Raw genomic sequence first — 27,681 nt, 5'->3', positions numbered from 1 at the left:
ATTTGAATCCCTTTTCTTTCTTTTCCTTGCCTGATTGCTCTGGCTAGGACCTCCAATACTATGTTAAATAAGAGTAGTGATAGTGGGCATCCTTGTCTGGTTCATGTTCTTAGAGGGATAGGTTTCAGTTTTTCTCCATTGAGAATGATATTAGCTGTGGGTTTGTCATATATGGCATTTATTATGTTGAGGTATTTTCTTCCTATACCCATTTAACTTATTTAGACTTTTTATCATAAGAGGATGTTGGATCTTGTCAAATGCTTTCTCAGCATCTATTGAGATGATAATTTGAATTTTATTCTTCATTTTGTTAATGCGGTGTATCACGTTGATTGATTTGAGGATGTTGAACCATCCCTGCAATCCTGGAATGAAACCAACTTGATCATGATGTATGATCTTTTTAATGTATTGATGTATTTGATTTGCTAGTATTTTGTTGAGGATTTTTGCATCGATGTTCATCAGTGGTATTGGCCTGTGATTTTCTCTTTTTGGGTTGTCCTTATCTGAGTTTGGCATCAAGATAATGTTGGCTTTGGAGAATGACTTAGGAAGCCTCCGCTTCTCTTCCATCTTTTGGGAACAGTTTGAGAAGGATAGGTATTAAGTCTTCTTTGAACGTCTGGTAGAGTTCACTAGGGAAGCCGTCTGCTCCTCAACTTTTATTTTTGGGGAGGTTTTTGATTACTGTTTCAATCTCCTTACTTGTGATTGGTCTATTCAAATTCTCTACTTCTTCTTGATTCAGTTTGGGAAGGTTGTATGATTCTAGGAATTTATCCGTTTCTTCTGGATTATCCAATTTGTTGGTGAATAGATTTTCATAGTATTCTTTTATAATCTTTCGTGTTTCTGAGGTGTCTGTTGTAATTTCTTCTCTTTCATTTCTGATTTTCTTATTTGAGCCTTCTCTCTTTTTTTCTTGGTGAGTCTACCTAAAGGTTTGTCAATTTTGTTTATCTTTTCAAAGAAGCAGCTCTTGGTTTTGTTAATTTTTTCCATTAGTTTTAGTCTATTTTATTTATTTCTGCCCGGATTTTTATTATTTCCTTCCTTCTGCTGATTTGGGCCTTTGTTTATTTCTCTTTTTCCAATTCCTGTAGGTGTACTGCTGGATTGTTCATTTGGAATTTTTCTTGCTTGTTGAGGTACTGCAATCCAGAATTGCTATGAACTTTCCTCTTAGAACCACTTTTGCTGTATCTCATAGATTTTGGAATGCCATATTTTCATTTTCATTTGTCTTCAGGTATTTTTTGATTTCTCCTTTTATTTCTTCATTGACCCAGTTGTTGTTCAGTAGACATCCTGTTTCTTGATCTGTGTCCTGGTTACCTGATGGGTTTACTTTGTGAAAATTCATCATGCTGTGCTCTTATGATTTGTTCACTTCTCCTAAGGTATGTTATGCTTAATAGAAGGTTTTTAAAACACATATTGTTTCTACAATTATTAGAATTGAGCAGGGGGTTCAGAGGAAATAATTAAAAATATACAGTTCCTCTGTCTTTGACAAAATTAATGGTCAAATAGATCACACTTTCTAACCTTGAGAACCTCATTCAGCAGCTCACCAAGGAATCAGTATGATTTGGGATCTAATTGATGAGGCCACAAAGAACGTTTCATTTAATACCACAATGTAGGGAACAAATTAAATCAGTGTAATGTAATGATCAGTTTCACAAAGAAATCTTCATTCAGTGAGGAAACAAAAGTAGGAATCAGAAAATAGTAGCAAAGAAGTGAGGAGAAGTGTGGAGAGAGAGAGGGAGAGGATAGGTTGGTAAGTGAGGTGATGGAGCGACGCTGAAATTTCCCTACCCTTCACTCACCCTGAAAGAATGTCAGCAGTCAGCAGCTCCAGCCCCACCTAGGAAATGGAATATATGTAAATGAAATAAAATGATAAAAATGTTTCTGAACCACATTTTCAAAACTTTTTTTTCTGGAGAGAAAAACAGGAAGCCCAAGAGAGGGTCAAAGAATGAGAGAGATTTTAGACAAATACCTAGAAAAGAATACAAGGCAGGTGCAGAAGATATCTAAAAGAAAAAAGAGTGGCTGGCCCCTTTGGCTGAGTGGTTACGTTCATGTGCTCTGCTTCAGCGGCCTAGGATTTCACCAGTTCGAATCCTGGGTGTGCACATGGCACTGCTCATCAGGCCATGCTGAGGAAGCATCCTGCATAGCACAACCAGAGGCACTCACAATTGAACATACAGCTATGTAGTGGGGGGCTTTGGGGAGAAGAAGAAGAAGGAAAAAAAGACTGGAAACAGATGTTAGCTCAGCTGCCAATATTTAAAAAAAAAAAAGAAGGGGGTCAAACTTCCTACGTAAAAGGACCTCATCTGCATCATCCCTCCCCAGATGCAATGCTTCCTGCGAAATTTGTGACTTTAACTCATATGGCAACTGATACAGGTGTTAATGTGAAGAGGTCGTGTCATTCTGAAATGTATTCCCATCTTTCTCATGGGGAAAGCAAAATGTTGCACCATCATATTAACAGTCCATCAGACATAGGACTGGCGCAATTTGATTAAATATAGGGAAAAAAATGAAAGCTTGTCTTTATTATCCTGAAACCACTAGTAAAACAGAATGCAATGGAGAGAAAAGACCTCATAGGCTATTCATTCCCTTCTCCTTTCCTGGCATGTAGACATAGGAAGCTTGGGCCATTCCTAGTAAAATACAGAGAAAGTCTAGGTATTTCACAAATCAAAATGATATTTACATAAAATTCTGTTTCTGCAGGTAGGACACAAAAATTTTATTTATTTATTTATTTTGGTCATAACAGCTTATAACATAGCGAGATTTCAGTTGTACATTATTGTTTGTCATACACCATATAAGTATGTACCTTTACCCCTTGTGCCTACCCTCCACCCCCTTCCCCCAGTAACCACTAATTTATTCTCTTTATCCATAAGTTTGTTTATATTCCACATTGAGTGAAATCATATGGTGTTTGTTTTTCTCTGTCTAGCTTATTTTGTTTAACATGATGCCCTCAAGCTTCAACCATGTGGTTGTGAATGGGACGATTTCGTCTTTTTTATGGCTGAGTAGCATTCCGTTGCATATATATACCACATCTTCTTTATCCAATCATCTGTTGAAGGGCACTTGGATTGCTTCTATCCCTTGGCTATTGTGAATAATGCTGCAATGAACATAGGGGTGCACAAGTCTCTTTGAATTGTTGATTTCAAGTTATTTTGGTAAATACCCAGTTGTGAGATAGCTGGGCCATGTGGTATTTCTGCTTTTACTTTTTTGGGAAATCTCCACACTGTTTTCCACAGTGGCTGCACTAGTTTGCATTCCCACCAGCAGTGGATGACGGTTTTCTTTTCACCACCAGCTCTCCAACATTTGTTGTTTTTCGTCTTGGTGGTTATAGCCATTCTAACGTGTGTAAGATGGTACTTAAGTGTAGTTTTGATTTGCATTTCCTGATGATTAGTGATGTTGAGCATTTTTTCATGTGCCCAGTGGCCATCTGTATATCTTCTTTGGAAAAATGTCTGTTCGTATCTTCTGCCCACTTTTTAATTGAGTTGTTTGTTTTTCTGTAGTTCATTTGTGTGAGCTCTTTATATATTATGGAGATTAACCCCTTATCAGACATAAGATTTGCAAATATTTTCTCCCACTTGGTGGGTTGTTTTTTCATTTTGATCTTGGTTTCCTTTGCATACCAGAAGCATCTTAGTCTGATGAAGTCCCACTTGTTCATTTTTTCTTGTGTTTCCCTTGTCTGAGTAGACATGGTATTTGAAAAGATCCTTTTAAGTCTAATGTCAAAAAGTATACTGCCTATATTCTCTCCCAGAGGTTTTATGGTTTCAGGTCTTACCTTCACGTCTTTGGTCCATTTTGAGTCTATTTTTGTGCATGGGGAAAGATAATGGTCTACTTTCATTCTTTTGCATGTGGCTGTCCAGTTTTCTCAGCATCACTTATTGAAGAGACTTTCCTTTCTCAGGTGTATGTTCTTGGCTCCTTTGTTGAAGATTAGCTGTCCATAGATGTGTGGTTTTATTTCTGGGCTTTCAATTCTGTTCCATTGATCTATGTGTCTATTCTTGTACTAGTATCATGCAGTTTTTATACTACTCTTTGTAATGTATTTTGAAGTCAGGAATTGCCATGCCAACAGCTTTGTTCTTCTTTTTCAGTATCGCTTTGGCTATTCGGGGTATTTTCTTGCCCATGTGAATTTTAAGATTCTTTGTTCTATTTCTGTGAAGAATGTCATTAGGATTCTGATTGGGATTGCATTGAATATGTAGATTGCTTTATGTAGTATGGACAATTTAACTATGTTTATTCTTCCAATCCATGTGCATGGAATATCTTTCTATTTCTTTATGTCATTATCAATTTCTTTCAGTAATGTCGTATAGTTTTTTTGTGTAGGTCTTTCACTTCATTGCTTAAATTTATTTCTTGATATTTTATTCTTATCGGTGCGATTGTAAGTGGAATTGTATTCTTGAGTTCTTGTTCTGTTAGTTCGTTATTTGAGTATAGAAATGCTACTGATTTCTGTAAGTTGACTTTGTACTCTGCAACTTTGCTGTAGTTCTTGATTATTTCTAAAAGTTTTCTGATGGATTCTCCAGGGTTTTCTCTATGTAAAACCATGTCATCTGCAAACAGTGAGAGTTTCACTTATTCATCGTCTATTTGGATTCCTTTTATTTCTTTTGCTTGCCTAACTGCTCTGGCCAAAACCTCTAGTACAATGTTGAACAAGAGAGCTGAGAGTGGGCACCCTTGTCTTGTTCCTGTTCTCAGAGGGATGGCTTTCATTTTGTCCCCATTGAGTATGATTTTGGCTGTGAGTTTGCCATATCTGGCCTTTATCATGTTGAGGTACTTTCTTTCTATACCCATTTCATTGAGAGCTTTTATCATAAATGGATGTTGGATCTTGTCAAATGCTTTCTCTGAATCTATTGAAATTATCATGTATTTTTTGTTTCTCATTTTGTTAATGTGGTGTATCACGTTGATTGCTTTCTAGATGTTGAACCATCCTTGTGCCCCTGGTATGAATCCCGCTTGATCATGGTGCATGATCTTTTTAATGTATTGCTGTATTCAGTTCTGCCAATATTTTGTTCAAGATTTTTGCATTTATGTTCATCAGCTATATTGGCCTGTAATTTTCCTTCTTTGTGTTGTCCTAATCTGGCTTTGTTATCATGGTGATGTTGGCCTCATAGATTGTGTTAGGAATATTTCCGTATTGCTCAATTTTTTCAAATAGTTTGGGAAGAATGGGTAATATATCTTCTTTGAATATTTGGTAGAATTCTGCTGAGATGCTGTCTGGTCCTGGACTTTTATTTTGGGGGAGGATTTTGATAACTGTTTTAATCTCTTTACTTGTGATTGGTCTATTCAGATTCTCTATTCCTTCTTGATTCAGTCTGGGGAGGTTGTAAGATTCCAAGAATTTATCCATTTCTCCTAGATTGTCCAGTTTGTTGGCATATAGTTTTTCATAACATTCTCTTATAATCTTTTCTATTTCATTGATACCCATTGTAATTTCTGCCCTTTCATTTCTACTTTTATTTATTTGAGCCTTCTCGTTCTTTTTCTTAGTGAGTCTGGCTAAGGGTTTGTCAATTTTTTTTTATCTTCTCAAAGAACCAGTTCCTTGTTTCATTGATCCTTTGTACAGTCAGTTTTTGTTTCAATTTCATTTATTTCTGCTCTAATTTTTATTATTTCCATCCTTATGCTGACTTTGCCCCTTGTTTGTTCTTTTTCTAATTCTGTTAGGTGCAGTTTAAGATTGTTTATTTGAGCTTTTTATTATTTGTTAACATGGGCCTGTATTGGTAAAAATTTCCCTCTTAGGACTACTTTTGCTGCGTTCCATATGAGTTGGTATGGTGTATTTTCATTCTCATTTGTCTCCAAATGTTTTTTGATTTCTCCTTTCATTTCTTTGATAACCCATTTCTTGTTCTGTAACATGTTGTTTAGTCTCCACATTTTTGTCCCTTTTTCTGCTTTTTTCTTGTGGTTGATTTCTAGTTTCATAGCATTATGGTTGGAGAAGATAGTATACATGGTTTCAATCTTCTTAAATTTATTGAGGTTCGCCTTGTTTCCCAATATTTGGTCTATCCTTGAGAATGTTCCATGTGCACTTGAAGAAATTATACTCTGCTGTTTTTGGATGGAGTACTCTCAATACATATCTATTAATTTCCTCTGGTATAGTCTTTTGTTTAATTCCACTATCTCCTTGTTGACTTTTTGTCTGGATGATCTACATTGATATAAGTGGGGTGTTGAGGACCCCTACTGTTATTGTGTTGTTGGTAATATCTCCTTTTAGGTTTGCTAATAGTTGCCTGAAGTACTTTGGTGCTCCTGTGTTGGGTGCATATATGTTTATAAGTGTTATGTCCTCTTGCTGGAGAGTCCCTTTTATCATTAAATATTGCCCCTCTATGTCTCTCTTTACCTGTTTTATCTTGAAGTATACTTTGTCTGATATAAGTATGGCAACACCTGCTTTCTTTTGTTTGCCATTAGCTTGGAGTATCATCTTCCATCCTTTCACTCTGAGCCTATGTTTTTGTTTAGAGATGAGATGTGTTTCCTGGAGGCATTATATTGTTGGGTCTTGTTCTTTAATCCATCCTGCCACTCTGCGTCTTTTGATTGGAGAATTCAGTCCATTTAACTTACATTTAGAGTGATTATTGATATATGAGTGCTTAATACTGCCATCTTATTGCAGGTTTTCCTGTTTTTCTGCATATCCTTTATTTATTGTCCCATGTAGATCAGGCTACTGATTGGATTAGGTAGTTTTCTATGTTGGTTTTCTTCACTGTCTCTTGTTTATCATAGAAGGACACAGAAATTTAGAGCTTCTCTATAGGGATATTATCAATGATCATCCTAAGCTTGGACACACTAGCAGATGTATGACTTTGTAGGAAAAAAATTTGCATAGTCTCTTAGATCTGCCCTCCTGACAAAGGACTGCATCTCTGAGGAACACCACTTTTCCTACAACACTAGTAACAGCCAAGGCAGGAAGGGGTGGATCCAGGAGATCAGACATTGATTGAGATCCCTCTGTCTTACTTATGCCCTAGTAATGCAGGAAGATAAGAGGTGGGGAGAGTCCTAATGTGAGGTCCTGATGGGAGGTGTGTGTGAAAGGAGAGTGGAAGTAGGAATGAATGAAGAAAACTTGATTTCTCTCTCCAACTTTAAAGGGGAATAGGCCAATGGAAAGAGAAAGAGTAATTTAGAGGGGATGAGGGAATGGTGGACACAGACAGAATAGGAGAGAAGTAATTCAGAGTGCATTGGCTGAACCACCTGAAGCTTAAATAGATATCTTCCACCATAAGCTCTGAAGGTAAAAATAAACAGGCTTAAGAGGAAAAAGAAGAAAAGAAAAGGTACTTACTACAAAAATTGCATATCTTAGGTAGGATGGTATTGAAACACTTTCCGTAAAAATTCTGGATCTAGTTGAAATGAATAAAGTGAGAGAAAGCCACCAATAATCATATCCCAATCCCAGTGTAGACTAGGCTTTACTTTTGAAAAGCAGCTGGGGTTATCTAAACTGCACCCTGAGAGTGGAAAGTGGATGAACAGAGAGAGAAAAATCAGACAGATCATCACAGAAACATCTCCACAAATTACAGCCCAAACCCTTACTCTGTGGTGAGGGAACAGGCAGATCTGGGAGGAAGTTAGCAGCTGGGCCTCTGCCAAGAAATAAAAGTCAATGCCTCACTTCCCCTCCTCTGAGGAAGCATCCTGGAATGGGTGTTTGGGCCAATATCAAAGGCCAGGTGAAACACGAGTGCACAAAGTAAATATGGACATTTCCAGGTCTTAGGGGACACCTTCAATGTCCTTGTTGTAAATTAGGGAGGCGTCATCCCTCCCCTCAGCCAGTTAGGACTTGGGGACCATCTTTAACCTGAGGCTGTACATGTGGGGCTCTGTGCTCAGGTGAAAAAAAAACAGAAAAAAAGTTTGTATGTCACCCACTGTAGCCCAAGGCCACACGATTTCATCAGAGCCCCTGGAGAGCACCCCCAAAGACCTTCCTCTTCTGAAGCAAAGGATAATTTCAACTGTGTCAGTATGCCAAATTGACACCATCATCAATAGACCCCTCATTTCAGTGTTGGGCATCATGTAAGATAGTTCCAACATCATGCTCCTCGAAAGCCAAGGTAGAAGGATCCTTCTGGGTCTGTGCCTCCTTCACATATCCAAGGCCCACAGCAGTCATGATTGTGCCCTATAAGGCCTCCCAAGGGCCTCTAAACTTCCCTGTTCTTGAGATTCATGGGCAGGTCCAAGGAATCCTTCCTGAGGAAATGGCAGTCAGCTGAATGTTACTCAGCCTTACAGAGGAAGCAAATTATGACACATACTACAACATGGATAAACCTTGAGGACATTATCCTAAGAGAAATGGGCCAGTGACAAAAGGATAAATGCTGTAGGACCCCACTTATATGAGGTACCTATTATAGTCAAATTCATAGAGACAGAAAGTAGCAGGGTGGTGGCCAGAGGATCGAGTGAGGGAGGGTGGGTGCGAGTTAGTGTTTAATGGGTCCAGAGTTTCAGTTGGGTGATTCTGAAGTTCCGAAGGTGGAAGGTTGTGATGCTCTCACGAAGATGGGAATGTAGTTAGTCCCTCAGAACTGCACACTTAAAAATGGTTAAGATAGTAAAATTTATGTTATGATTTTATCACAATTTAAAAATAATTAATTTAAGAAAGAGCTTATGTTTGAACACTGGACTGAACTGGAGAGCCACTTTCTTATCTCACGTTATGGAGTGAACTGTGTCCACCTCAAATTCTGTGTTTAAGTCCTAACTCCCAACGTGACCGTATTTGGAGCTAGGCCTTTAAGGCAGTCATTAAGTTTAAATGAGGTCATAACGTAGGGTCATAATCTCATAGGATTGGTGTCCTTATAAGAAGAGGAAGAGACACCAGAGCTCTCTCTCTCCCTGCAGGTGCACAGAGGAAAGGCCATATGAGCACACAGAGGGAAGGTGGCCATCCACAAGCCAAGAGAAGAGGGCTCAAAATGAAACCAATCCACCTGGAGCCTGGATCTGGGGCTTTTAGCGTATATAACTCTGAGAAAATAAACTTGTGTTGGTTAGACCGCCTAGTGTTTCATATTTTGTTACAGCATCCTGAGCTGACTAATTCATCTCATATGGGCACATTCCTTGTTAGGATTCTCTTACAGAGAATCTCTTTCCAAGATGAAATTAAAGGGAAGTGAATTCTCTCTTCATTTCTTAAAAATCACAATGTATATCTGGGGAATAAGAAATTGTGGAAAAGCAAGGTGAAATCCCCCAGGGGAATGAGTTCCAGCAATTCTCATGACACACGGTGTGGCCTAACTCCCTAGCTTGTTGTTTTATGTGCCCGGAGAATCTGAAGAACAAGGCCATCTGGATCTCTAGACTTGAGTGCTGCTTTCCTGGAATCCCCCCTCGGAGCCCAGCCATGTTGCAGGCTGACCCCAACCACCTGGAGGAGCCACCTGGGAGCACTGTGGTCCATAGCCCCAGCTGAGCTCCAGCCAGGTGAATGTGCCATCTTGGATGTTCAGTCCAGTCGAGACTTGTGGTGGCACATCCTGCACGCCATCTGATGGCAACTCTGTGAAAGGCTCCTAGCAAGACCTGCCCAACCAAACCCTTCCTAAGCTCCTGACCCACAAAACAATTACCCAAATAAAATGGTTGTTGTAAGTTGCCAAGTTTTGAGTTAATTTGTCAGGTAGCAAAAGATAACAGGAACAACCACCCAAAACAGATGTGCATTTGCCAGGGCCAAGGGAACTTACAGGGAACCACATGTGATATTGGAGGAAGCAAAAAACCTTTAAGTTACAGTGAATCACTGGAAGCAGCAGTGGGGTTGTGGGTCAGCTCGGAGGAAGGAGTGTCGAGGTCTAAGCAGGAGTGTCCTTTGGAGTCACATGGTTCAGGGCAAAAGGGAATGACAGCATACTGACATTATTGAGCACTATTATGTGTTGGGTCAGCTTGATGCCAAGCCTTTGTGTTCCCATCATATGCCTTTCAGTAGGGCACATTTTGGCTGCAGGCTGTGGTAGACAGCTTTCAAAAACACCCCCAATGATTCTCTGCTCCTGGCATTCACACTACTTTGTAGTCCCCTCCCAAATAAGTCAAGTTGACCTGTGAAGCCACTAGGACGTTGTGGGCATGATGGTGTGTGATTTCTGCTTCCTCCTATTTGTCTCAGTTCTAATTATCTTCTGCATCCTATACATATTACTCTACGTGAAGTCAGTGAGAGATGTTTCAGTTATCTATTGTGGCATAATAGACCACTCCAAAACAGTGAGTAATATTGATCCTTTATGCTGTTCATGGATCTGGGGTTGACTAGGCTCAGCTGGGCAGCTCTCTGTTTTTTTATTTATTTTACTGCAGTAAAATTGGATTATAATATTACATAACTTTCAGATGTACATCGTAATATATTTCGAATTCTGTGTAGATTACATCATGTTCACCACCCAAAAACTAGTTATAGTCCATCACCTCACGTGTGAGCCTAATCACCCCTTTTGCCCTCCCCCCTCCCCCTTTCCCTTTGGTAACCACCAATCCAATCTCTGTTGCTATGTGTTTGTCATTTTTATCTTCTACTTATGAATGAGATCATATGGTATTTGACTTTCTCCCTCTAACCTATTTCACTAAGCATAATACCCTCATGGGCAGCTGTTTCTTGAAGTCTGTCATGTGGTTGCAGACAGGCTGGACCAGAGGTCATCGCAAAATTTCTCTCCATATGTCTGGGTTGGAAAGAGTCAAGCAACTGGGGGCTGGAATGCCTGCCTCTCCTCAGATATTTCTTATCTTTTTATATAGATTCACAGATGATGAGAGAGAGAGAGATGATAGATGTAGATAGGTGATAGATAAATAGGTAGAGGTAGACAGCTTATTGAGAGATATAGACAGATATATAGATAGATGATCGATAGAATGACCGATACATACCTGCAGACTTACTTACACTGTTAAACTTTCCAGGAGTTATTGCATCTTCCAACAGGATTCCATGGAGAGAACAATTCCTGGCCAAAAGAAGTGAATATGGAAGTTTGGACACCGAACTGAGGGTCTTCCACCCCATGGATAATTACCTACTCTGCAGAAGGTCTCAGCCAGTGTGTCACAGGAGAAGAGAATCTCTGAATCGACCAAGGTTGATTTGATATTTCCCTTGTCCAGACTGTGTATCTTTGAGTGTTGTAGGGATAAACCTGTCTCATTCTGGCTTGTTATCTATTTTGGAGACGGCACAGCCTGAATATCACCAGAGGGACTTGTCAGAATTCTGGGACCAGAAAAGCAATGCTATGGGAGGGCAGGTGAGGGCCCACATAAAGACAGTGGGAGCATTTCTCTAGAGTCACTGCAGTGCATGCCCCCAAGTTTGGTCAGGCTTACTTGTGATGACAAAGTCACTGCTAGAATGGGGATGTTTATATTGTTCTTAGGGAAATTATTCAACGGCATCAGCTGTGACACCAATGATTTCATACGTAGAACTCTGTGAAGGATGTATACAATTTTATTTCCTAAAATGGAAGATGAAGCTGGAGTTGGTCATGCTGTAGGCCAAACTTCAAAACCAATATTGGCTCCTGAGGACTGAGGATAATATGTCTTTGAAAATAACAGCTGACATTTATTAAGCTGTCACTGCATGCTTCGTGGTCTGTGCCCTAAACATGTTGCACACAGCATCTGATTTCCTCATCACTTGAGACAGGTGCTATGTTATCCCCTTATTTTGCAGATGGGGACTCTGAGGCTCTAAGTACAAAGGTGCTAAGGTATTAGGTAACTTGTTTATGGTTGCATTGATAGGAAAGGTACCAGATCCCTTTCACTGGGCTGTGCATCCATTGTCTAGTTGCTGGGAGTTTTGGCTATTACTAGCTCACAGTTGCCCCTTTCTCATGGAGAACCATCCATGACCAAACTAAAGCCCTTTCACCTGGCAGTTGTGCCTCCTGGAGGGTGGGAGACCAGTCTATGACTGACTGATGGGGTACAAATGATGGCCCCTGCCAAAAAATGAGATCTGCTCTGTAATGCAATTCTGGCTCCAAAGCTCCCCATGGGATCAGGTTCCACTGAGACCACACCTTCACTCAGCCTTTCCTCCTGCCCTGCTCAGCTCCCTTCACTCCCTTCTCCTGAAAACACTCTCTCAGTAAACCATTTGCACCATAATCCTCATCTTAGGCTCTGCATTTAGAAAACCTGAACTGAGACAGTGGCTAAACCCGAGGTAATTTGTGCACAATCACACTAATCTGAGGGGTATTCAGGGGCTGAAATTCAGTGCAAACCCTGTTGGGCAAGCTATGCAATGAGGGCGACTTGTCCTCATTGTCCCAAAGCCACTGATTGGTCTAGACTCAGTTCTGGATTGAACTAGGATTCAAAACCCAGGAAGTCCAGCTTCAGAGCCCCCATCTCTCAGTCACTGTGTGGCGCTGCCTCCTCCTATTAAAATAACACAAGTAAGACTAAGGTGAGAGAAGAGGAGAGCTGTGTAAGCGAAAAGGTGTCTTTGTGAATCCCCCACCCCCTAAATCGCGTCTTACAGAACAGTCAGTTCAAAGAACTATTTTCCTGAACCATCGCAGAGTAAGTTGCTCACCTGACACTTCATAGTGCCCTGTATTTCCTACAAACAAGGATATTCTCCTACATTGCTTCAAAACTGACATTCAAAGTCAGAAAGTTAATGCTGCCACATTATTGCCATCTAATCCTCAGACCCCATTGAATCCTCCCACTAGTCCCAATAATGTCCTTTATAGCAGGAGAACCAAGCCCACATGTTGTGTTTAAGTGTCACCTCTCTTGAGGTTCCTTCAGTCTGAAACACTTGCTCAGTCTTTGGATTTCATGACCTCGGCTCTTTTGAAGATTACACACAATCAGACAGGAGGAGTAGAATATTCCTCAGTTTGTTTTCTTCTGACCATTTCAGGATTTCTTTCAGGTTTGCCTCCTTGGCAGGACTGTCACAGAGGTAACGCTGAGTTCTTCTCACTGCATCCCATCAGGCGATGCTCAGTCAATTCACCCCATTCTTGGTGATGCTCTCTCTGATCACTTGACTAAGGGGCTGTCTGCCAGGTCTCTCCACTGCAAGACTACCATTTCTCTTATGTAGTTAATGGGAATTTTAAGCAGTAGCACTTTGAAAATATCATCAAATTGCAATTTATCCATTTTTATATCTATCTGTATGTACTCATGTTTCCTAGTTAACGCAATGTGTCATAACCTCTTACCATCATTCTTTATTATGATAAAATTGTTCATGCTTGGTCAGTCAAAGCTCGTCAGGCTGGTTTCTGCAACCTGTTGACATGTCTCCATCTCTGTTTAGCATTCTCCTGCTTTCTAGCACAAGATCTTCCGGGCTTGTCTTGTACTTTCCCAGTCCTAGCCTTAGAATCAGCCATTTCTCCAAGGAGTCCTGGTTCCTTTTAGCGGAAAATGACATATATAAGTCAAGATCCTGGCAGGAGGTGTGCTTATTGCTATTAGGGTCTCACTGTTTCTAAGCCCTATTGGCAGACAGAAGTAAGAAATGTGTTTTTATAACTACACACACACACACACATAGACACATACGTTGTCTGTCTGTCTATCTGTCAATCTATCTAACCTATCTCTCTCTCTCTCTCTGTATCTATCTAATCTATCAATATAGAAAAGTAGGAATTTACACCAATACATTTAATTCCAATCTGACTCCACAGGGTTCATTGGACTTCTCCCTTTCAGAATCAGTGACTCCTTTCTCAAACAGTGAGAAAGGTGGCTTCTGTCATCCTCAATATATTTACTTATTTGATCAATCCCCTTTTATGTGGCCAATCCTCACTCCATCCCTCTCCTCTCAGGGATGCCCTGCTCATCCTATGTGGGCTCTCCACACCGTATTTAGGCTCTGGCTGCTCTCACCAGGCAACCCCTCTGTATGGATCCCCTTCTTACCTTGATTTCTCTCCCATGCCCACCCCAGGATCTTCCTCCAGGTGCAGATCCTACGCATCATACCTTGTCTCTGATTTGGAGCAACTGTGACTCCCTTCTCTGACCTTGCAACCCAATATGTGGCTGCCACCTGATTGTGCCCCACATACTGGCTTTAGGACTGAATTATCTAGGAAGGGAAAAGCAGGCATGGGAAGAGGAGGAGAGAGAAGGGGAAGGAAGAGGCAGAAAAAGAAAAGGAAGAACGAGGGCAACTTCTGATACCAGCAGAAACTGACAAATGCTTTTAGCCTTTCTGCATAGTCAACTGACCTATCAACCATTTTTCTAAATTATTTTATTGAGGTTATATTGCTTTACAACATTGTGTAAATTTCGGGTGTATATTATTTCTATTTCAGCTTCTGTATAGACTACATTGTGTTTACCACCAATAGTCTAGTTTTTATCTGTCACCATACATATATGTCCGTTTACCCCTTCTGCTCTCCCTCCATGTCCTTCCCCTCTGGTAACCACCAATCTGTTGTCCTTATCCATGTGCTTGTTTGTTTGTTTATCTTCTACATATGAGTGAAATCATACAGTATTTGTCCCTCTCTGTCTGCCTTACTTCCCTTCGCATGATGCCTTCAAAGCCCATCCAAGTTGTCGCAAATGGCATGATTTTGTCTTTTTTAATGCCTGAGTAGTATCCCACTGTGTGTGTGTCTATAAACCACATTTTTTATTATTAAATTATTTTATTGAGGCTGTATTGGTTTTTCACTGAGAATAAACAAGATAAGCTGAGTGAAGTAAGATATTTTAGCATCTCGAGTGAGATAGAGTAACAAAGAATAGTTCAATACATCCTTATAATGGAGAGAAAGAGCAGGGTATGAGAATGAGATGAGAGTAAATAAGAAGGAGACGTATGGATATGCCGTTTTCTTCTTTTACTGCTATACCTGAAATCTTTTCACATGTTATATAAATGCAGTCTATAAAATTGGAGTATGACTAACAGCTAGCTTGAGAAATGCTAGTGGTAATTTCCTATCTCCATTATTTGACTTCTCTTCTGTGATATGGTAAATGAGGAAACCCTCAGAAGGATCCTGTGGGTAATAGAGACTAGATATTTCTCAGACTGACCTCTCAAAAGGGTTGGATGGAAAGGGGCTAGAGAGAACTTGATTCCGCAATAAAAAACAGGCCAGAGACTCTAGGAAATTTTTCTCTCCACTGTTAATTGACCATTAGAGAAGATACTCCCATGTTGTCTTCAGAGACTTGCTCATCGAAATAACTCTTTCTTCTCACCCCTACAAACTAACTCCAAGGAAGCCTTTTGGGAATGCTTATCTCAATGCATACAACAAGTGTAATTGGCATCTTGAGTAAAGGTTTCCAGCAGAGACTCAGGATGTGTCCTCTGAGTTGGAATCTCTGATGCCACATATGTAGTGTCTCCAGTTTTCCTCAGTGGACATCATAGGTCCTCTGGGTTAGGGGCTATTTCATTTCTCAACAGACGGTGCTCCTCTTCCTTCATGTTTGGCTTGTTTCAGGTCAAGTCTCATTCCTGAGGAAACATTCATGCAGCCATGAAGGGGCTTATTCTAAAAAAAACAGTGCTAGATGCAAAGTCTGATTTAATTCAGTAGGAAAGGAGGTGTGAAGCTAAGAAGAGAGTGCCTTGAGTGATCCCAAATAGCAGAAAATAGAAAACAGGTTTTCTTTTGACTCGTGACTCATAGACGATTAAGCTGGTATTAAATGTAGCTTCTTGATCAGGTAACATTAATGGAGAATCTTATTGCCCAAGTTCAAATTGTCATTTTGGTGTAGAGAGGCACCTGAAATATATGTTTCAAGGCAGAGGAAGCATATCATGATTCAAGGCCCAACTAGTAGAGGTTAAATAAATTCACTTACTTAACCTGTCCTGATGTATGCTGTTGGAGTGCAAAATCTGAGCCCAGATTGCCAGAGCATTACAGAATTACACATACAGTTGCTCCTGATGATGCTCTGTCCCTAGGGTAATTAGTGTAAACAGTGATGACTGTGTGGGACAATATCACCTATGCCATCCCAACAGTAAATGGAGATTTCCAGGGTTAGAGAAGGAAGTCTGATGAGCATCCCAGGAAAGACTTGTTTGGATGATCAGTAGCCAATGTGTGAGTGAATGTGGACCCATCCTGCCCTCTCCGTTTCACTGCTATACTATTGTTCTGCCCACATTTCTGCAGAGGAAACCCAGGTAAGGTAATGTTGGGGCTTGAGGTATCCAGGAAATGTTTAATGGAAACTAGGGCATCCTCTTGCATTGTCAGATTATTTCCCAATTACTTAAGTCAGAGGATGGTACTGGTCAGTCCATGAGGAAAGCTGCCTGATGAGGCAGAAGAAAACAGTCGGTTGAGGGCTGCAAATCAGAATGGGAAATTATTAGGAAAGTTAAGTGGGGAACGAATAGAGAGACACATGAATCAGATAGTGGAGAAACTTATGCTACAGAGATTTAGAAAGTAAGCTGTAAACAAATGAGGAAAGAGATAGGAAAATATATGAATTCTTTAGTAAAAGGGAAATGTGTGGCGGTCTTGTTGGGGTTGGAATCATAATGGGGAAGATGGGAAAGTTGGGCTCTTACTGCAGAAGAAGCTGGATTTGAAATAAGAGTGTGAGGTGACAGCGAAAATGATGATCCTAGGCTGCATGAATATGGCAAGAGATGGTAGGCGTGACTTCTTTCTTACTGGTCAAATTATACTTTGAAGAATATATTCAGTTATGAATTCTTCACTTTAAATGGTAGGTAGATAGTGTCTAATGCATGAAGCTCTAGAGATATGTTTAGGAAGAAAAACACAAAGAGGGATATTTTGAGGATCGGTTTAGATTAGATTTTCGAGTGGGGCTTTACCAGGGAGGTCAAACTCTCATTCTTATTAGTAGTCATAGAAGAATTAGATAAAGGAGTGATTGGGAAATTTAGCTGGTTAAAAGTTATAATCCTACTTTTATCAGCCTGATCCATAATCTTAAGGCTCTCATGTCTACCAGGACATATTTCTTATTTATTTTTAGGTACATAAATATGGGATATTTGTTATGTGTCAACTTGGCACTCATAGACATTTCTGTAAACTATACTTAATCTTCAAATGATGACAATACTGAGTTATTCTTATACCTAACATGATCCAATTATCAATGTACGCTCAAAAACACGTTAACCTTTTACAAAGAAGAGGATATAAAACACACCAAGCTGTTCCCCACACGAACAAGAGCCCTTTTGTGTCTTTGGGTGAAATTCATTCTACTCCTACTCCTGATTCATACTCTACATTTTCTGTCCTGTAACTTAAATACTGAGATATGTAGCTAACTGTGTGAATATGGCTTATGTTAGAAAAGGGGATGATGGAGGAGAAGAAGACAAAAATATTGAGTTAATATGTATGTACAAAACATTCTTATCCAAGTAAGGAAGAAATGCCTATTACTATTAGTTTTTATTTCTGCAGCTGCTCACATGGTCATGGCTGGTGTTTATAACTGTCTTCTTTCACTATCCATTCTGCATTCCGTTTGTCAGCAGTTGGTCATGGTCCTTGTCTGGTGTGATGACACAAACCTTCATTCTTGAAAGATCTGGGCCATTAGAAGTCCTGTCTGAAATGGGTTCTTGTAGTTTTCCACTGACTTTTCTCACAGACATTTGTGTAGACAGGCCCCCTAGAAAGTCTCCTGCATTGCAGACATGCTCCTCTTACCCCCACGGTCTAGTAGCAACTCAGTTTTTCCTTGTTAGTCAGGATCAGTCACACCAGCCAGTATATAGAACTTCCTTCACTTGTTGATTCAGTGATATGAAGAGCCAAAGTGGCAGTCATGACTCTAAGCAAATGAAATAATTGTTTTCTCACCTGGTGGCATAATTTCTCTTTTGGACCTAAAATGTCTAAACTACCAGAACCTAAAAGTGCAGACACAGGAAGCAAAAATTTTCTTAGTGGGTCATAGGTATAAATGTCATAGTGAGAGATATGATTGTCAATTCCACCTCTTGATTCCTGGTCCCATGAAGACTTATGACGGAAGAAACAGCACCATAAATTAGATGAGGATTTAGAGTATTTACCACATCCTGGAGGACACTGCCCCAGCAATGTGAGGAGTTGCCAAGTAGCTTTGCTGTAACTGAGTCATCAAAAACCCTTTCCACTGTTATATCAAACCAGTAGTTTCAGGATGATTGAGAATACAGAAAGACCGGTGGATTCCATGAGCATGTGCCCATTTCCATACGTTATTTGCCTTGAAATGAGTTCCTTAGTTAGGAGCAAAGCTTCATGGAATACAACTATGGTGAGGAAAGCATTCTGCAAGTCCAGCAGTAGTAGTTTGGGCAGCAGCTCTGTAGGCAAAGAAGGCAAATCCATATCCAGAGTAAGTGTCTATTCCAGTAAGAACAACGCACACTCCCTTCCATGATGGAAGCTATGCAATGTAATCAGTCTACCACCAAGTGGCTGGCTGTTCCCCTGGGCAATGATGGCATATCAAAAACTCAGTGTTGGCACCAGCTGTTGGCAGATTGGGACACAGCAGTGTCTGTAACTAGATTGGACTTGGTGAGTGGAAATCCATGTTGCTGAGCCCGTATATAGCCTCCATCCTGGCTTCCATGGCCACTTTGTTTGTGAGTCCATTGGCAGGAACAGGAGTGCCTGAGGAAGACTGTTAACTGACTTCCACAGAATGGGTCAGCACTTGGATAGGAGGACTCATTCTGTGGACAATAGTAATGGGTATTTCTTCCTTGTTTTTATATGAGTATTTGGCATCCTTTTGGTTATGTGCAGGCTAGCTATATCATGTTAGGTGGAAAGATGACTTTGTTGTGTTTATTTTGGGATGAAGTGTGGCTTAAGGAGATGTGCACGTGTACCAAATTGACAGGGGATGGACCCTGTTGGTATTTAATGGGTGGGTGAGGCTAGGATGAAGTACATTTCCCTGATTTCCCATTTCTGTGTGTTTCTGGTTATGGTGGACCACAGGAAAGATTCTCAGGGAGATTTAGAGGCAGATGGGAAGCAGCTGTTTTCTGCTTTACAGATGTTGTTCCTGAACAGCTGACTTGCCTCCTGTTTTGAAGCAGCAGCCGGGACTTCGATTGCTCTACCTTTCCCTGGATCCTCCTTTAGCTTCTGTGACTTCTGGGTTACGTGTGTGTGTTCGGCCTCATTAAGAAGGGCCCCAACTTCTGCAATACCACCAATTCCAAAGGCCACAAGATCTGATATGGGTTTCAGTCTACCTTGTGGAATTACAGCTCAACCTTGTACATTCCAGCTTGCTCTTGATCTACACTTTATATGCACCTTGCCTTGCTGACTGCTTGTCTCATGGACTTCAAGTACATCAGACACAAAGGTGACAGCCTTACACAGACTGCTTCACCAGCTCTCACGACTGCATAAGGCCAAGTTTCTGTACAATATTAAATGTATGTTTCTATGTATGGTAAATATCTTAGTGGTTCAGCTTCTCTGGTTAAACCCTGACTGATAGAATAAGCCAAAAAAGCAGATATGTATACTTTTTATATGTTCATTTAATATAAATAAAATTTAGTGTATTTATATAAAAGTATATATATGTGTGTATGTATATTTATAAAAGTATATACATGTGTGCATATGTATTTCCTGCTTAATGAGGAGATACTCTTGTTTTGAAATTTGGCACTTAATAGATCCCAGATATTCTGGAATTTCAGAGTGATCATATTTGGGAAAAGAGATTTGAAATTCTTTTTTTTTTTTTTTTTAAGATTGGCACCTGGGCTAACAACTGTTGCCAATCTTTTCTTTTCTTTTTTTTCTGCTTTATTTCCCAACCCCCCCAAACCCCCGGTACATGCTTGTATATCTTAGTTGCATGTCCTTCTAGTTGTGGTATGTGGGATGCCTCCTCAACGTGGCCTGATGAGTGGTTCCATGTCCGCGCCCAGGATCCGAACCCTGGGCCGCCGCAGTGGAGCGCGCGAACTTAACCACTCGGCCACGGAGCCAGCCCCATGAAATTCTTCTTTTAAAAGGGTACTTCAATAATTTGAGCTGATGAATAATTGAAAATAGAAAAAAATTTCTCCAAAAATTATTTCATGGATGAAATGTCTTATCGTCAGGTATGCTGAAACATAGTATTTTTGATACCACACTTCATCTCCACTTCCTGTTTCTCCAGGGACTGAGAAAGGGGAGATGCGGCAGAGGAATCAGACCTCTCTGGGAGACTTCATCTTTGAAGGGCTCTTTGATGATTCCCTCACCCATCTTTTTCTTTTCTCCTTGACCATGGTGCTCTTCCTTATTGCAGTGAGTGGCAACGCCCTCACCATTCTCCTCATCTGTGCTGATACCCGGCTTCATACACCCATGTACTTCCTGCTCAGCCATCCCTCCCTCGTGGATCTGATGCTTGTCTCCACAACCATCCCCAACATGGCTACCAACTACCTATCTGGCAAGAAGTCCATCTCCTTTGTGGGCTGTGCCACCCAGCACTTCCTCTATTTGTCTGTGGGTGGTGCTGAATGTCTTATGCTAGCTCTCATGTCCTATGACCGCTACGTTGCCATCTGTCATCCACTGCATTACTCTGCTCTCATGAAGAGAAAGGTGGGACTCATGATGGCTGTCATGTCATGGTTGGGGGCATCCATAAATTCCCTAATTTATACGGTGATGTTGATGCAATTGCCTTTCTGTGGGCCTTGAAAAATCCACCACTTCTACTGTGAATTTCCAGCTGTTGTGAAGCTGGTATGTGGAGACGTTGCTGTTTTTGAGACCACAGTGCACATCAGCAGCATCCTACTTCTCCTCCTCCCCATCTTGCTGGTTTCTACATCCTATGCCTTCATCCTCCACAGTGTCATTCAGATTCGTTCAGCTGGGAGTAAGAGAAATGCCTTTGCCACTTGTAGCTCTCACCTCACTGTGGTTTCCCTCTGGTTTGGTGCCTGCATGTTCTCATATATGAGGCCCAGGTCCCAGTGCACTCCATTGCAAGACAAAGTTGGTTCTGTGTTCTATAGCATCATTACTCCCACAATGAATCCTTTGATTTATACTCTCCGGAATAAGGATGTAGCTAAGGCTCTGAGGAGAGTGCTGGGGAGAGATGTTATCACTCAAAGACAGCAATTGGAGTTGCCCTGAGTATGGCAATAGAATGGGATAATCTCCTTAAAGTGATCTGAGTAAACCTTTAAGAGTTTTCAAGGGTTCAGGTTCCCGATGACTACTACATAAACGAAGTGGTCAGCACACAATTCCAGTATTCTAACTTGGTCGCAGGCATCAAAGCACCATAGAGTACTATCTTACTCCATTTGGGTTGCTATTCCAAAAATACCACACACAGGGTGGCTTAAACAACAAACATTTTTTTCTCTCAGTTCTGCCAACTGAGAAGTCCAATATCAAGCCTTGAAAGTGCTTGACACTCTCTCATTTCCTTTTTATCTCTTTTTAGATGTAAGCATTTCTAAGCATGTTCCTGACTACCCTATCCAAAGCAGCACTCTCCATTCTGTGTGCCCTTCCTTCACTTTGTAGCACTACTTCACAAGATGTTACACAAAATTACTTTACATTATACTTATTGTCTATTTTACAAGTATGTAATCTCCCTGAGGGCAAGGACTTTACTTTGTGTACTATTGTTTCACCAGAGTCAAGAAAAGAGCCTGACATGAACTAACTGCTCAATAACTATTTGTTGCTTGGGTTAATAAATGAAAAGGACCTGGATTATTTTACTGTCCCACATGACATTCAAGGTAATTAATTCAAAGAGCTGAAGATATTATAAAAAGAATACTACAGTGGATAGCTTGGTAAGAATCATTTGTCTCAGCCAGATATTAATCGCATGTATATGCAGAGGCCTGGCATCCCAGTGAACTTTCCTGGGGTCTAATGGTCTGAGGGATGCCAGAGTGAGGGACAAATTTTTATATCCTGCTTTCCCTACTAGTTAAAAATGTCATGAATCCCTGGGACCATCTTCAGAATAATAACTCTTAAGGTTTGAGAGGAAAGTTATACTGTCTTCGACAACTAAATATTTTCCCCTGAGAAACAGCTTTTTAGTCATCTGTAATCGGGTGAGCCACCCCTCATGAGCTGGGCGTCGTCTTACCCACCTAGCCCTGAGGTTGGATTTACTTTGTAATACTCCAATGACAAGTGGAATTAATTTTTACACAAACTATACCTGGGTTGTTTCTGAAGTCCCAAGGGTGATTTATAAACAGCTAGCTCACAATCCCAGTTAGAGACAGGGGGTTATTCTTCTGCTGCCTCTCCCTCTCTACACACACAACAATGCCCTTGTCAGGAATCCTATAAGATTATTTGAGAACAAAACAATCGAAGCCAACATAATGGATACTTATTCGAGGACAGTAAGGGCTATAAGATGGATAAGTTCTGAGGATATAGTTTACAGCATGGTGACTATAGTTCACAAAACAGTATTGTATATTTGAAAGTTGCTAAGAGAATAGATCATAAAAGTTCTTCCGATGAGAAAAAATGTATAATGTTGTGAGGTGATGGATGTTAACTAAACTTACTGTGGTCATCATTTCACGATAGATACATAAATTATTGTGTTGGACACCTTGGGTTAATATAATATTATATGTCAACTATATCTAATAAAACAGGAAACAATAAATCTCACCCTTTAATAAAAACAAACAAACACTACAATGAGACACCATTTCATGTCCATTAGGATGGCTATCATTAAAGAAACAGAATGCAAGTGTTGGTGAGGAGGTGAAGAACGTGGAACCCTTGTGCACTGTTGGCGGGAAGGTAAAATGGCACAACCATTATAGAAAACAGTTTCACGTTTCCTCAAAAATTAGAAAATGAAATTACTGTATAATCCAGTAATTCCATAGAATATTCATTTTCTGTGAGAGTTGTTTTACCCTTTAATCCTGGCAGGATATTCCTATCAGGCTTTAGCGGAACCTTATAGCTCCTGGGGCAAAGTAATATCCTAGTAGCCCAGCACTAGAAGCCAAGATGGAAAAGATCTCCACAGCCACCATGACCTCCCCCTTGGTGCTGTTATGCACAGGGAGGAAGGTGATCCAGACCCGCACAGAACACCAGCATGCTGAATGTGAGGCACTTGGCTTCCCTGAAATTGCCAGGCAGGCTCCTGGCCAGGAAAGCCAAGGTGAAGCTCATGAAGGCCAAGGAGCCCAAGTATCCTAAGGAAAGGTAGAACAAAACGACAGAGCCCTTATCGCACAGAATTATGGGGAAGGTAGGCTCAGAATGTGCATGTACATCAACAAAAGGGGGAGAGTTTCCCAACCAGAGAGTAGAGAAAATCAACTGAATCAATGAGCAGATGGGGATGATGGAATTAGGTGCCCCTGACAGCAACCACTGCCTCATCTTTATCCCTGGGGTTGTGAACTTGAAAGCCAGAACTACAGTGATGGCTTTAGCCAAAATGGTGGGAACCACCACAATAAACATGATTCCAGACAACATTTGTTGGAGGATCCAGGTGGAGGGTTGGAATGTCCAATGAAGAGTAAGGTCAGAGGAAGCAGAGGATGAGGGAGGTGAGCAGGAGTAGCTGAGAGCCCAGTTAATACCTTGGACTATGGGTGTGTCACTATACTTCACAAAAATGCCAAGAACCACAGCTGTGAGGACAGACAGGCAAAGAGCTTCACAGGCAAGTACCATCCCCATAGGATCTCCATAGGCCAAGAAGATCACAACTTTTGAGAGGCAATGATCTCGATCACTATTTGGGTATTGATTGTCTGGACACTTCATACATTGCTTCATATCTGGCAAGAAAAGCATGGTGCCACTAACTTGGGTTCAATGATTCTTAAGAGTCCTCAAAATATTCACATTTGGCCAAATTGATATGATTAGACAACAAATAAAGGAATGCTATAGGGAGAGAAATTCCAAGATAATGGTGTCTATTGTGTTCTCGGTATAACAAAGGTCAAGGAGCTCTAGCCTTACCTCTTTTGTTCATCTTCTGTATGCAAGGGAATTAGTTTTTTCTTAGAAACAAAAATTACACCTTTTATATCACTTAAATATGGGTAGGGTAGAACATATCCTCGATTCGCTCCCTCAAAAGCAGGCACTTGTTGATAACTTTCAGTGACCTAATTTCCAGAGGTTTGCAGATATAGAGATGGCCAAGATATAACCTGTCACTGAAGCTTCAAAATTACATTTCTGCCATCCAATTTATTGCACACCTATCTCCTATTCGTTCCCACTTCTATTATTTTTGTTCAGATTTGAATAACATCTATTTTAACAAAATAACTCCCTAACAAGTCTTCCTGTCTTCTGTCTTGAATCCCTCTCACCTCTCACCCATTCAATCACACCCATTCATATTTCTATTATTAAATCCATCCACATAATTTCCTTGCTTAAAATATCACAGTTATACTCATCTTCTTCTAGACCACTGATTCTCAAACATTGGTGCATGTTAGAATCACCTGGATGGCTTGTTAAAACAGGTTGCTTCACCCTGCTATCAGGGTTCCTGATTCAGAAACTCAGAATTTACAATTTTAATAAGTTCTCATGATAGGCTGATGCTGTTGGTATAGGTACTACACTTTGAGAACCATCATTCTCGATGGAATCCAAACTCCTAGCAACATAGAAAATGTGCATGATTATCTCGCTTCTAACTACTTTTCCTGTAGCACCTTTTTTGAGAGGAGTTGTGTAGTGAGGATAAAAGTACACATTTTATTGTAGATCTGTGGTATTGTAGGCAATTTGCTTGATATATCACATAATATATCTTTCTTTAATTCTTACAGAATCGTTTGAGGTAGGTGGACAGTATCAACACATTTAGCAGAAGAAAATAATTGAGGCTTAAAGAGCTTGAATAACTCACCTGGGATCTTGAAGGTAGTGAGGGCTGGGCTAGGATCCAGACTTAAGAGCACGGGGCCAGACTAGGGTGAGGGGAATGAAAAACCAGAGGTGCAAAATTTAAGGAAGCACTCACTTTCATGTGCCAACCCTGCCCTTGAATGACCCTGAGAGTGAGTGCCTCCATAAATTTTGTACCCCAGGCACCTCACCTACCTTTCCCTAGTCCTGGCCTTACTCAGTACTGTCTGACTCCAAAGCCAGTGCTCTTTCCATTACATACCTTTTGCTGACTTTAATGTTCATCACAATCTTTTCTCTTAAAAAGTTGTCATACTCTTAGAATTACAGGATTTATAGATATTTCCGTATTTTGATATTTTTTCTCAAGAGGAATTTCTGAAGATTTAATTTCATAAATTTAATTCATCACTAAAAAGAATTATAAACCAATCTCATTACTGAAAGCCTAAATCCTTAAATAAAATATTAGAAAATATAATCGAGCACATTAAAGAAATGGCACACTACACTCAATTAGGGCTTTTTAAGTGTTTCAAATGGAAAAACTTCAAAGAACATTCAGCTTATAGTGAGGCAGAAATGAGTTCAAGACAGTCCAAATATTGGTATAAATTTTATATTGAATTATAATCAATAAAAACAAACAACAAAATTCCTGAAGCTTTCCTTCTTTTTAATTTTGTGGTTTAGTTCAAATTGCGTGAAAATTATCTGTTTCCTGAAGATTTGATGAAATTCCCATGTGAACCTATCTGGACGTAGAGCCTTTTTGGGTGGGTAGCCCTTTGAAATCTTTAAACACTATTAAAACCTTAAAAGAAATCTATCTTCAATTCTCAAAATGCTCCATTATCCTCGTACAAGTGCATGTAACACATGCTTTCTCTTCTTCCTGGGGCATCATTCTTTCCTTCTACATCTATCAACACCTGTCTTTAGACTGAGCTTGAATCGTCTCACCTGAGTAGCATTCCTTGTCTTTGTAAGGCTTATTGACTCCTTATGTCCCTAGTACATCCTACTTCTATAATCACTTTTTATACTTTATTGGAATTTTTCTTTACTTTCCTGCTTATATCATTAGGCTGGAGATGTTCGACGGAAACGTGGTTTATTTGAAAGAGAATAAGATTTGGAGTTAGAATAGTATTGAAATTTGGGCTCTTCCACTTATTAGGGGGTCTAACATTAATCAATTTCATGCATAAAAATTATTAAAAACTTGGAAATAATGCAAGAAGATGACTGAATGTCCTTTCATTGGCATACCATAGCATCGTCTAACCAGCCAACCTAAGGCTTATTCATTTATCTAGAACAATGTATCTGTTTGACTTTATGATTTACTATTTGGTTAGAACCCAAACATTGTGCAGTTATATGTTAATCTGTAGATTTCTGTCCAGGAGAAAGATAAAGCAGAGATTACAGTTTTATTGACCTTTAGGATCTTAACCATTTTCTATATAACCTAACAACCTTGATCTAACATTCTTTGGTTGATGTTGTGTTGTCAAATGTGCTTTTACTGATAAACTATATAAACCCCTGTTTCCCAAAAAGGGTTTGTGATTCTTGGAACCACTTTGATCATCTCATTGATTTCCACAGTACTTAGTTGAATAAAATATTTGATAGAAGTTTATTTTGTATTTTGGAGGGTCATGGGCTTAACTTTTAAATATTTATAGTCACAGTAAACTCAACTCCCAGAAAAAAAAGGTAATGATGATAACGTCTACCCCCATAAGTATTTTTATGGAAAAAAATGAGTACATATGTATATTCATGTATTGTAGTCACTCAGTAACTGGTATTTGTAGCTGGTATTACTTCCTCCTAACATGGTGTATTGCACCCAATAGGCACTCAATATGTTTTTGTTGAATATACATATTGGTGAATACAAATACAGTTACCTATTGAATAACTAATTGCCTGATTATCAACAATGAGATGGGACAGAATAACCACACCTTGATCTTCAATAAGCCTAAATTTCTGGGTGTTAATTGACATTAAAATGCTGTGTTTCAGTCTGTTTTCCTAAATGTGAGCTACGTGATTTTTAACTTAAACTTTTTATTTTAAGGTAATTGCAGATTCTCATGCAGTTAGAAATAATACAGGGATATCCTGTGTACCCTTTACCCAGTTTCCTCCAATGGTAACATGGCACAGAACTCTAGTACAATGGCACCACCAGGATACTGACACTGATGTTCATTGCTGAAATCTTCCATTTCTTTGCTGAGGCTTTCTATTTTTTCATTTGACTCAAGTGTCTTCAAAATTGCTCAGATCTTCTGGCCCGTCTTTTTAATTGGGTTGTTGATTTTTTTGTTGTTGTTGAGATGTATGAGTTCTTTCTGTATTTTGGATATTAACCCTTTATCCGATATATGGTTTGCAAGTATCTTCTCCCGGTTGTTAGGTTGTGTTTTGGTCTTGTGGATGGTTTCCTTTGCCGTGCAGAAGATTTTTTTGACTTTGATGTAGTCCCATTTGTTCCTTTGGTGTTTCGTTTGCATTGCCCAGTCAG

General features: G+C 39.9%; 1 pseudogene; it reads left to right on the top strand.

Annotated features, from left to right (window-relative positions):
* The first annotated feature begins 20,408 nt into the window (after positions 1-20,408).
* On the top strand, positions 20,409-21,368 carry LOC139044944 (olfactory receptor 2AE1-like; annotated as a pseudogene).
* The last annotated feature ends 6,313 nt before the right edge of the window (positions 21,369-27,681 follow it).

Source organism: Equus asinus, chromosome 3 (genome assembly GCF_041296235.1).
Source record: "Equus asinus isolate D_3611 breed Donkey chromosome 3, EquAss-T2T_v2, whole genome shotgun sequence".
Classification (NCBI taxonomy): Eukaryota; Metazoa; Chordata; class Mammalia; order Perissodactyla; family Equidae; genus Equus; species Equus asinus.
The sequence above is the reverse complement of the archived record's forward strand: the minus strand, read 5'-3'. Positions and strand labels throughout refer to the sequence as shown.